We start from the raw sequence: 12,684 nt of genomic DNA on the forward strand, positions 1-12,684 counted from the left end.
GGAGAGGGGTGTTTTAAAACATCCAATCCATCATGAAATTTGGATGATTTTGTTTTTCACAGTGATTTTTTTCCTTTGGTCTTGATTATCTCTTTCCATTTCCATAGTTTCACCTTTCACATCTAGATTGCTCTGGCAGACTCCCAGCTGGTATCTTTGTGACTAGACTCTCACACTCCATCCATATGCAGTCATTAAAATAATGTTCCTCATGTAATTTTCAAACCAGAATTAGACAGGCAGTCAGCATAGATAGGTAAATCAAGTCAGGTCAGATCAAGGAGGCCAATTTTGAGTGAATCCTTTGGAGACTGACCCTGAAGGATTGAAATGTTAATTCCTAGAGCCCTTCCACCACTCTTATCAAGAACCTGCCCCTGCTCCAACTTGTTGCCAAGGTAACCAGTCCCAGGAATTGTCCCTCCCTACAGCAGCTATAGGTTGTTTAAATTAGTGTGTCCAGGGCTGGTCCATCCTGCCCTTCCTCCTTCAGCCCACCTGTATCCTACCTCTTTTTTTTTTTCTTTTTTTGGTTGTAGTTGGACACAATATCTCTATTTTATTTATTTATTTTTATGTGGTGCTGAGGATGGAACCCAGGGCCTCACACATATATTAGGCAAGCGTTCTACCGCTGAGCCACAACCCCAGCCCTCTTTCCCACCTTCTAGCCATTCCACTGAGCATTTCCTAGGCCTAGTCACATACACAGGAAGGAGAAAGATAAGGGGAAAAGGGCAGGAGAACAAAGGAAGCCTAGGACATATAAAAGGGGCAGAATACTTCGCTATTGGGGATACCTGGAAACCAGCTATGGTCCCCTTCTCCCTCCCAGGAGAAGTCTATGTTACCCCTTTTTCAATAAGCCCTGCTTTATATGCTGGCCTCGGCGTGCTTCTCTAATGTTCAAACTTCAACATGTGGAGAAGCAGAACTAGTCACCAATAACTGATGGTATCAGTACCCTATTATTCAGTATATTGAACCCAAATTTCTTACCTTTTGGGTTGCAAAATTTTCTATGCTTCAAGTCAATGATTATTTTTATTTTATAGATGAGAAAACAGAAACACTTGAATTAAGTTTCCCAGGATCACAGAGTTAGAGCTCTCCAGCATCACACAACACTGCTCCTGTTAGTGTGTGGCTATTACCTTGCAATTGCATTGTATTATCTCCAGATTATTTCCCACCTACATTATTCTAAGACACTTTTTGTTTGTATGTTAACATGGAGCCTGATATAATAGACACTTTAAGTCACTTACTGATATTATACTAGAATGGTTATGCAGATAAATCACAATGCCAAAATTCCAACTTCTTCTTCTTCTTCTTCTAGAGAGAGAGAGAGAGAGAGAGAGAGAGAGAGAGAGAATTTTTTTTAATATTTATTTTTTAGTTTTCGGCGGATACAACATCTTTGTTTGTTTGAGGTGCTGAGGATCGAACCGGCAGCACGCATGCCAGGTGAGCGCGCTACCGCTTGAGCCACATCCCCAGCCCCCAAAATTCCAACTTCTTATGGCCAAAAGATCTCTTAAGTTATAGGCCACTAAAACTGTTTTCATCTAGTTGTATACTTGTCTATTGTAGTTGCTGCTAAAAAACAGTTGTGGCATCAAATTTTCCTAGAAAGTATTCTGACCCACGAATATGCAATGCTGCAATCTGAGTGGAGACAAAAATATATGTAAAAGCAGGTTAAGCATCTCTTATCTAAAATACTTGAGACCAGAAGAATTTGAATTTCAGATTGTTTTGGATTTTAAAATATCTATATATACATGATGAGGTAACTTGGGGATGCAACCCAAATTTAAACACAAATTCACTTATGCTTCATATATTTATATCGTATAGCATGAAGATAATTTATTATATACCATATTTTAAATAATTTTATACAGGAAACAAAGTTTCAAGGTATAGAATTTTCCTTTTGTGGTATCTTGTTAGTGTTCAAAATGTTTTAAATTTTGGAGCATTGCAGATTTTGGATCTGGGATGCTCAAACTGTGTGTATGTGTGTGTGTGTGTGTGTGTTTGTGTGTGTGTATAATTTACATAAATGGCAATCCTAGAAATAACAGAAATAGGAGGTCTACATCAAGCATGATGTTATATATAATCTCTAGTACTTGCAATGTTTACATTTAATACATGCACTATACTCCGTGATGAAACACAACAAAGTAAATAAACAAAGCTTCTTCAATAAGAAGATAATGTAAATGACCATTTCATAAGAGAATGCAGCTATCCATGGCCTTGATAAATGCTAGGCAAGATTCATGTAAATTAAATACTTGTGTCTACCATTATGGTTTAAGTATTCAAAATCAATCTTTTTTTTTTTTTTGTGTAGGGTGGAGTGGGGGGATTGAACTCAGAGGCACTTGACCACTGAGCCACATCCCCAGCTCTATTCTGTATTTTATTTAGAGACAGGGTCTCACTGAGTTGCTTAGAGCCTCACTTTTGCTGGGGCTGGCTTTGAACTAGCGATCCTCCTCCCTCAGCCTCCAGAGCCACTAGAATTACAGGCGTGAATCACCACACCCAGCTTGCATTCAAATTCTTGCTCTACCATGTATAACAAAGTTCTCAACTTTGTGTGCCTCGGTCTCCTCATCTGTAAAACGGGCATAATCCCAGTAACTACTTCATAGGGCTTTTATGAGGTGTAAATACATACAAGGTGCTAAGATTAGTGCCTGACAAATAGTAAGTGCCCAACAAATGTTGACTGCTGCCCTCCTCCATTTTCATTGTCTTTATTATCACTTAGGGGTAGTATCTTTTCTGGTCCTGGAAAACAGGGGGCTAGATCACAAATGGAGGGGAATATCCCAGCTTCCATCTTTTTCTCAGACTTGAAGATTCCTGGGTTATTAGGTTCCATGGTTTCTGCAGGGGTTGGAATGAAGGTCATGTGTATCTGATGAAGGGTATGACATTTGCTAATATAGACATACAAGCCCAGAGTAGGGACCATGGTTAGGCAAATCCCAAAGAGGAGGAGGACACTTGGCCTTGAATGAGAGAAGAGATTTCAAAAGATGATGGTTTTCAGAAAGGGAACGAGGATGTGATGTAGATGGGCCAGCAAGGGGGGGTGAGTGGGGCACGAGAGCAGGAGATAAGAGGGAGAAGAGGGAAGGAACGTCAGGGTTCCAGACCCAGGAGCCCAAGCTTTCTTCAATAATGGTGATTCACCACAAGAGTTCAAGATAGGGGCGACTTCCTCATAATTTGGAAATAAAATGCAGACAGTGTGTGAGTTGGAGAGAAAGAGGTTGGGGCTGTAGACCAGGCAGGAAATGGGTGCAAGGGTCCAGGTGAAGAGCAGATCTAGGCCAGATCACGATGGAAGAAGTCAGGTAAGACTTGGTAGCTTTGGGGGGGACTTGTGGGGATGGGTGGAAGGTAAGAGAAGGCTCTGGGGGGGGGTGACTTGAGATTTGGAGCCCAGGTGATTGAAATGCAGACTGCTCCACCCTCCAGGAGGACAAATTTTGCAGGCAGGTGGGAATGCAGGTCTGGTGGGGTGTCTGACTAGAGCTATCCGCTTGGTGGGAGCAGGAGAAGATGGGCACTGGGTGTGCTGCTTGTTTTGGAGGGAGCATGGAGACCATGGGATCTGCCTCTCACTACTTCTCTCCTAGGTCTCCAGAGCCCAGCTGTGACCTTCTGAGCAAGACTCCTGTCAGCTTAGAGAGCCCTGGGGTAGAGGAGGGTCCTCTGGCTTTAAACAGAATGAGGCCTTGGATTCAGGCATTTATGAACTCCAGTATGTCTGAGTCTGGCTGTCCACTGGTTGATTCTTTATCAGGACATGACATTGCCACCTTGGTTGCATAGCTTGGATTTTGGGACTTATTCACAAGTGATTATAGGGGCAGAGAGTTACTAGGGGAGCACTGGGTATCTATTTCAAGGCTTTGGGAATACTACTATTCCTTCCTTCATGGGTCTTAGTTTTTCCTTCTTTTGAATGGGTGCAAATGTGCCCAATTGAATGACTGCTAATGACCAAGGTATATTTTTTTAAGGGGTAGGGGGTACCGGGGATTGAACTCAGGGGCACTCAACCACTGGGCCAGCCCTATTTTGTATTTTATTAGAGACAGGGTCTCACTGAGTTGCTTAGCACTTCGCCATTGCTGAGGCTGGCTTTGAACTTGTGATATTCCTCCTCAGCCTCCCAAGGTGCTGGGATTGCAGGCATGAGCCACCGTGCCCAGCTCAATCAATCTTTAAGAAAAAAGAAACTAATACTTTCATTTCAATTCTGTCAAGTTTGTAGCAACTGAAAATAAAAGGATATGTGGGTAATGTTATACAGTCAGGAAAGACCATTACTAGAAAATAGAACAGTAGCTCTTTTCTTCTCCTTTTCTCTCGTGGCTTTTTTTTTTTTTCATTACATTGCTAGTTAAACAGTCTGAAGACATTTCAAGAAAAACAAAACGAAACCTTTCTTTGATCTGAGATGTTTAAAAAGAAATCTGAAACATTATCATTTAGAAATCCAGACACTGACCACATAAGCATATGATGATGGATAATTAGGCATTCATATCTTCTTTCATTGACAAAAACCCATTGTTCTATGGTTTAGCAACTAGCAGGTTTTGTCCCAAGTTCGTGGCACATCAATATTTTGTTTTTAAAATAAGACAAAGAAGGAGCTGGGATTGTGGCTCAGCAGTAGAGCGCTCACCTAGCACATGCAAGGCAATGGGTTTGATCCTCAGCACCACATAAAAATAAATAAATAAAATAAATGTATTGTACCCAACTACAACTAAAATTTATATATATATGCATATATATATATATATATATATATATATATATATATAGAGAGAGAGAGAGAGAGAGAGAGAGAGAGTGTGTGTGTGTGTGTGTGTGTGTGTGTGTGTGTTAAAATACATAAAGGTATCTTGAGGAAGTTCTACATAAACATTCTTTTGGATGTAGAAAAAGGATCCCTGAGAAACACTTCATTTTTCATAAGTCAAGATGAAAACTGAAGAAGCCTTCATTCTACTGGAATAACAATAGTTGCCACTTAGGATATGAGAAGCACTTTTCATTTACTATCTCCTTTAATCCCTCCACTAGTTTATAAAATATTGCCAACCCTATTTATATCAAGGAAAATGAAGCTCAGAGAGATTAAGTAATTTGACGTGCACCCTTGCCTTAGGTCTGGATCATACACCTAGACTGTGGCAGATCTGAACTCTGGGCCCAGATATATTTCACCTCAGAGTCTATATTTCAATTTTACTACACTGCAGTAGTTCTCAACCTTTAGTGCTTCTCACAGTCATCTGGGATCTTTTTCAAAATACAGACACATGGACTACATCCTCATAAATCATAAATAAAGCAGCAGGTCTGAGATAAAGCTGAAACATCTTCATTTTTAAGAAGTAGTTCAGGTGTTTCTAATGTACACCAAAAGGGGAGAATGTGTTTTTGTTTTTTGCAGTACTGGGAATTGAACCCAGGGTCTGGCTCATGCTAGGCAGATTCTCTACCTCTGAACTACATCCTCAGCCTGAGAACATGTAATTATTACTAGACTGGATAAAGAAAAACAGGACAATCTAGAAGGAATTTCTTTGTCATTTTGTAATATAGCCATGCGTGGCTTAATGACAGGGCTGTACTGTAAGAAATGTTTGTTAGGTGCACAGAGTGTACTTCCACAAACTGAGAAGGTCGGGATATCACTAGGCAATATAATCTTATGGGACCATTGCCATATATGCAGTCTGTCACTGTCAGAACATCATTATGTTCTAAAAAACTGTGCTTATTTTTCAACAAATTTCTTTCTAACTACAGATTTTGCAGGCATCCATTAAATCTTCCCATTTTCCATCAGTATGAAATCCCTAAGCACATAAGAGAGTTGAGGTAGTAAAAGTGATTAAAAAAACCACACAGACTGTGGAAGAAACATCAAAAATAGACAAATTATAGGTAGAAGAAGAGAAATATTGCTCTAATATAGCACATATTTTGTATTAGAGAAAAGTAAAATTATAGAAATAAGTACAAAACATAATTTAATGAGTTCTAGGCTTAATATTCAGAATCTTACTATTTGTAGAAATGAGACTTAAACCCTTTGAGATATAATCATTTCCAAAATATTTTATGGTATTTTTCTGTAAAGAATAAATAATGAAAAAAATCTCTTAGTTTAATGGTTTTTCTAGTAAATATATTTTTCTTTTGATGAAGAAAATAAGCTAATATTCTATATACATTATTATTTTGCCCATTCCATCAATATATGTTGGGCACTTACAACATACAAGGCATTGTACTACCGCAAATCTTTTACCAGTTACATTACACTATCACATTCCTCATGTTGTAGCATTTCTGATCTTGTGTTTCTTACAGGATTCACAAAAATGTAGAGTGGCTATCAGGCTATTTTATAGAAGTTATTACAGACTTGAGTTCACAATGTTCGATAATCTATTTTAGCCTGGAATTTGTCCAGAGCATGTGATATATCATCTATTTTAAGAAAGTCTAACTGGCATAGGTCCTAACAGGTGGCCTGATCCAAACTCCTCATCATACAGATGAAGACACTGAAGTGCAGAGAGAGAGAACAACTGGATTAAAATACCTCACATCTGCCCCTAGAACTTGTGCTTTTTCACAATCTAACACCAACCCTAAGAGGATGAACAGGTCTTGGGAAGACTCCATTAATGGCATTTGTGTGCTCTTGACATTTTGTCTTCCCCCAGAAAAAATTTAAAAATTGCATTTTGATTGCTTTGGTATGAAGACACACTATGTTAAATGTCACATATTAAAGCGTTTTGGTCAACACTAAATGATATTTTTTTCTGTAAAATTCTAAAGGGTTTAAGGAAATCTTTAAAAAGACATTAAAACATTTTTATGTGCCCCTGAAAGCCAATGAAGAACCTAGGCCCCAAAGGAAAGGTTAGTCCTGGTTCCAGGTCCTTTGTTTGATAGTCTGAACAGTTGTTCTCCCCGTCTTGGCAACCTGGGTCTGCCCTCCCCCTCTTGGCAACCTGGGTCTGCCTCGGGACTTCTCTATGATTTAGGATACGAATTAGGTCTTGGAAAGCACAGCCTTTTATTATCAAGTTACTCCAAAGATTCTCATTCTAGCAGCCCTTCAGAATCTACTTCCTCATTCTGAAACAGGAAGAATCTTAGAAAATCATTCCACGAGAGTCTAGAGTATTTAACAAAGCTCAGTTGCCAAGCAGCTGAAAAAGAAAACAATCTCCAAGGTCCCAAATAAGATATACCTTTCTTAAGTCCTTTCTACTACACTTAAAAAGACTATTGGACAGAATACTTCATTGGTGTTTACCATCTTTCATAATGTGACTAGTTCTTATCTACAGAGACATCCTTACTCTAAGAATACATTTAAGAATTTTCTGGTATGTTTGTGGTGTGAAAAGACTATCTCATTCATAAAACAAAAGGAAATGTAACTCTGTTAAATGAGTGGAGACAGGGCATAAAAGAATGTCAAATCCCCTCGTATATCTACCTATTTAAAGAAAACTGCCATTTAAAAATGGAATTTATCATTCTCACAGCCCCCATTTTGATTGGTTTTACTTTAGGATCCCCATGCATGAAGCTCAATGCAAAATTCTATTCTCTCCAATAATTCATCATTATCACTCTGTCATTACCTGTTTTCTTACTTCTGACCATTTTTGTCACACATCCTTTTACTATAGCTGTTTCTGATCTTTAAGTGCAACACACTATTTTGTGCCAGGAATAACCTAGTATACACAAAGATTATTAAAATAATATATTGCTCTTGAGTAATTTCAACTAAGGGAGAGGATAATATAAAATATATCAACATTTAAAGGACACATTGTAAGTACCATTATGGGGTACTTATCATGCGAAGAAGGTGTCTGCAAAAATGCCATGTAGGCGGCAGCATTTGAGAGGACTCTTTACTGAGGAAAGATTATTCAGAACTGGAAAGAAGCTGGAAGGGAAAACTGGAAAGAAGCTGGAAGAGAAACAGCACAGAAAAGATAGAAACAAAGCGTATAATATAGTTATAAAACAGCCAGCAGCATAATTTTGTTTATGGCATGCAATACTAGTATAAAATGAAAAGCAAATTTAGGAGCACAATATAAACACCTAAAAAGACTAAGGTACTTCATTATGTGCTTTGTTTGTATTCTAAGTCCAGCCCAGGATTGCTCATATATAACATTTAGAAATAGTTTTAAACTCCTCAGAAAAAGCATCAAAAATATACACAATAATCCCAAGGTACTTATTCAAAAGCATCTAATCGTTACTGTAAATCTACAATGATATAAGCTACTTGAAAAAAATCCCCACCAAAGTCATTATAAAACAGCTATGATTAATTTTTTTTTTTTTTAGAGAGTGAGAGAGGAGAGAGAGTGAGAGAGAATTTTTAATATTTATTTTTTAGTTCTCGGCGGACACAACATCTTTGTTGGTATGTGGTGCTGAGGATCGAACCCGGGCCGCACGCATGCCAGGCGAGCGCGCTACCGCTTGAGCCACATCCCCAGCCCCAGCTATGATTAATTGAGAACAGATTTTGGGGGAAAACATTCTACCCCTTCTTATAATATAAATTGAAAAACTGTAATAGGCCCCACTAATTTCATGACATTTTTTTTCAATGAAGCTTAGAAATGAACTGTGTGAAAATCTACATATAAGTAAGTTCCAATGAAAAAGAATCTCAAGTGGTTTAGTCTACTCAGTCCACTTTTCATCAAGTTTTCCAAGAAAAGTACAGAACTAATTCAATGCAGGAAACTACAATGGCTTCCCAAAGCAAAGGAGGCAGCTAAAATTAAAGACAAAGTTCAACTGAGAACAAGCTTCAAGTATAAAATTAGGTATAACAGGGGAAGTTGAAGATGACATCTTTAGTTTGATAAACTGCCCAAATTTAGCTGGAAAAAAAATAAAAAATTTTCTTTCACTAGAAACACTTTTTACAGTACAACTTTCACACTTACATAAATAGTCAAATTAGGGCTGGGGTTGTGGCTCAGTGGTAGAGTGCTTGCCTAGCAACGAGTGAGGTACTAGGTTCGATCCTCAGCACCACACAAAAATAAATAAATAAATAATATAAAGATATTGTGTCTGTCTACAACAAAAAAAAAATAAAAAAATAGTCAAATTGAAATATATAATATAGATTTTAAAATGTCAGGAATAAATGGATTGTTAGATATTTGAGTAATATAATTGCGAAAAATTGTAATGCATGCAAGTGTAATACAAGAGTTGTACATTTCATGTTTCAAAAGCTAACCTTATAATAGAACAATTGGTATATCCATTTCCTTTGTTTATTAATCCTATTCACTACTAAAGTCTTGATGATCAATAGTTTGCCATATACTCATATAAATTTATTTTCTTATATGCACTTCTCACTGTGTTTAAACAGACATGTGAACTTTGAATGAAAACGGATATTAGCCCACATGTGTCAGTTTCACCTGGTATGCTTGCTTAGAATATGATTCCTTCTTCAACAATTCTTGGATCCCAGCAAGATATAAAATCATTACCCTTATCTTTTAAATCATTATTCTTTTAAAAAGAATTTTTTTTTAGTTGTCAATGGACCTGTATTTAGTTGTCAATGGCCATGTGCTTAAGGCTTGGTCACCAGCCTGTGGTGCTATTTACTTGCTTTCCAGACACCATAAGATTTATTTATATGTGGTGCTGAGAATTGAACTTAGTGCCTCACACATGCTAGGCAAGCGATCTGCCACTGAGCTATAACTCCAGCCCCTAATCATTATTCTTACCCTTCCTCTTTACCTAGACTAAATTCCACAAATAATTATTTTTCTTTTTTCAGACACTCTCTTGCTCCTTCTTTCCTCTGCTTGTAAAACAACAACTTAACCATCAGCTTACCCCAAGTCTGCTTCTGAGCAAATGAATCGTGCCACAGAGAAACCACACAACTGTGCTAACTGTGCTCATTTAAAATCTATTGCCACAAATCTCAAATAGGGACTTAATGTCAGAGTCAAATCATTTCTTTCTATATATTTACTTTGCCATTTTAAGATAACAATTTCATGAATTTACTTGTCTTTTCCATTCAACATCCCTTCCCCAGGTAACTTAACTACTGATAACCTTTCCTCATACTTCAGTGGGAAAATAAATCCATTCAGATGAATTTTATCTAATCTTCCCAGAAATTTTACCAACCTAACAATCTACTCTCACACACTTTTATCTTCTCTAGCTTTACAATGGAAGAAATGTTCACTGTTCCTAAATTCTTCTGTTATAATTTGAACCTTAAATGTCTCCCAAAAGCCATGTGCTTAAGGCTTGGTCACCAGCCTGTGGTGCTATTGGATGATAGTGGAACCTTTAAGAAGTGGGCCCAACTGGAGGAAGTTTGGTCACTTAGGAGCATGCCCTTGAAGGGTAAATTAAGATCCAGGCTCCATTCTCTTTCTGTTTGCTTTCCAGACACCATAAGATTAGCAGCTTTACTTTACCATGAACTCCCCACTGTGATGTACTTCTTTGCCACAGGCCCAAAGCCAGCTGATCATTGACTGAAACTTCTAAAACTATGAGCCAAAATAACCTTTAAATTGTTTATATATGGTTATTTTGTCACAGCAACAGAAAGTTGACTAACACAATTTCTGGCCAGGATTCTATTTACTTGTGACTTCTCAAGGACTGTTCCTGCAATACCTCTTTTCTGTTCAGCATCACCGATTTCTGGGTTTTGGATAATTCTCACTGGCATATGAAAGTACCATAATCTCCTTGTACTCATGTTCCCCTCTAGGTACCACTGCATTTGTGCCGTTACCTTCCAGAAAAAATTACTTTAAAAGATTCCCTTTCATTTCTCTCCATCCATTTTCTTCTCAACCCACTCCATTCTGGAATTTTTTTCTATCATTTTGCTGAAACTCTGCGATTTAAGGTCACTAAGGACTACATTTTCCCCAAAGCCAGTCTGTCCTTCCTGGAATAATTTCTTCTCTGACTTCTGGGACAGAAGTCTTTCTCCATCACTGGCTACCTCCTTCTCATTATGTTTCACGGGCTTCTTGAATACTAGATTTCTCAATGTTGAAGCGACCATGAACATTCCTTAGCCTTTTCCCTTCTTCCTTTTCCCTTCTCTCTCCTAAGTGATTTTGTCCAGTCCCATGGCTTTGGACACAATCAAATTTATATGCTTCTTCCTCTCAAATTTTATCTCTAGACCATATCTTTCTTTTGAATTCTAGCCTCCTCTACACAGCTGCCTTCTTGTCTAAGGGACATCTCATATGAAACAAGGTCTCAAAAGAATTATTGGCATCCAGGTATGCAAAGTCTTCCTGTCCCAGTGAAAGATACCACCATTCACCTACCTGCCCAGACTAAAACTAGGAGTAATCTTTTAAAAATATTTATTTATTTATTTAAAATTTATTTTTTATTTATTTTAATTAGGTATCTATGACAGCGAATGTATTTAGATTCATTGTACACAACTGCAGCACAACTTTTCATTTCTCTGGTTGTACATGATGTAGTGTTAACCATATGTGCAGTCATACATGTACCTAGGGTAATGATGTCCATCCCATTCCACCATCTTTCCTGCCCCCATGCCCCACCCTTCTCTCCTCCCCTTTCTTCTTTCTCTCAGCCCTCTCTCCTCTAATCCAGTGCATCAGGTAAATTTTACTGCTCTCAAATATAAACAGGGCAAGCTGGAAATACTCCCTTTAAGTACCTGATGCCAGATTTTGTGATGGTCAGCCCTGTTCCAAGCTTCTTGACTCTGCCTTCTCTTTGACAAACTTATGTTCACTAGCTTAGTTCATATTTAAACAACTGCCTCTGACATCTAACTGATCTTCCTACTCCAAATGTCTCCCCTTCTAAACCATTCATCATCACACAGATCAGAAGCCTTTGATGAATCCTCAATATTCATGGGAAATAAACCTAATTGTTCCGAGTATTTAAAATTTTCCACAATTTTAACTCAATTTACCTTTTCAGCTCTCTCTCTCTCAGTCCCTTCAACCACCACCCTCTAATCATGAAGAACTATATAACCATTCCCTAAATATGATATGTATTGACTTGCCTTTAAGTTTTGGTTCATGTATTTCCTTTACCTGAACAACAATCGTGAAGGGCAAAGAACACTGCAGCGGCATTAGGAGATAGGTAAAAGTTATCTGCAACAAACTCTTGCTAGCACTAGATAGATCAACTTAAAATATTTCTTCTAATCTGGTAATTAAAACAATTTTATTATTTTTAAAACTTGCCTATCGAGTAAGGCTGCAGCCCCAGCTGCACGGCTCTATCGGCCCCATCTCCTTCTCCTCTCCGCCTCTCCGCCTTGCTTCTCCCCAGCTGTCTCTCCTCCCAAGCTCAGTCTCTAAATCTAGATCTCAATTTCTTTCCCCCACCCCGCCCGCTCTCCCGCGTGTCCGGTACCCAGCCCGCGCGCCCCCAAGGCGCCGCCTCCCCTCCCCCAACCCGCACCCCCTCCCCGGGGGTCCCGAAGGCCGCTGCCGCCGCCGCTGCCGCCGCCGCCTCCCGCGGAGTACCATAGAGCAGACTCTT

At 38.6% G+C, this 12,684-nt stretch overlaps 1 protein-coding gene across 2 annotated transcripts in view; it reads right to left on the minus strand.

Moving 5' to 3' along the window:
* PEAK1 (pseudopodium enriched atypical kinase 1) overlaps nt 1–12,684 on the minus strand; it is a 290,178-nt gene that overhangs the window by 123,179 nt on the left and 154,315 nt on the right. Inside the window, exon 5 of one of the 2 annotated variants that reach the window (XM_081292595.1) lies at nt 1,269–1,338. The exons of the other annotated variant lie outside the window; for it this stretch is intronic. The gene's annotated coding sequence lies outside the window, so the exon portion shown is untranslated. The remainder of the gene's footprint in view (nt 1–1,268; nt 1,339–12,684) is intronic. 2 annotated transcript variants of the gene reach the window in all.

This window comes from Spermophilus citellus, assembly GCF_964194105.1.
Source record: "Spermophilus citellus genome assembly, chromosome: 4".
Taxonomy (NCBI): domain Eukaryota; kingdom Metazoa; phylum Chordata; class Mammalia; order Rodentia; family Sciuridae; genus Spermophilus; species Spermophilus citellus.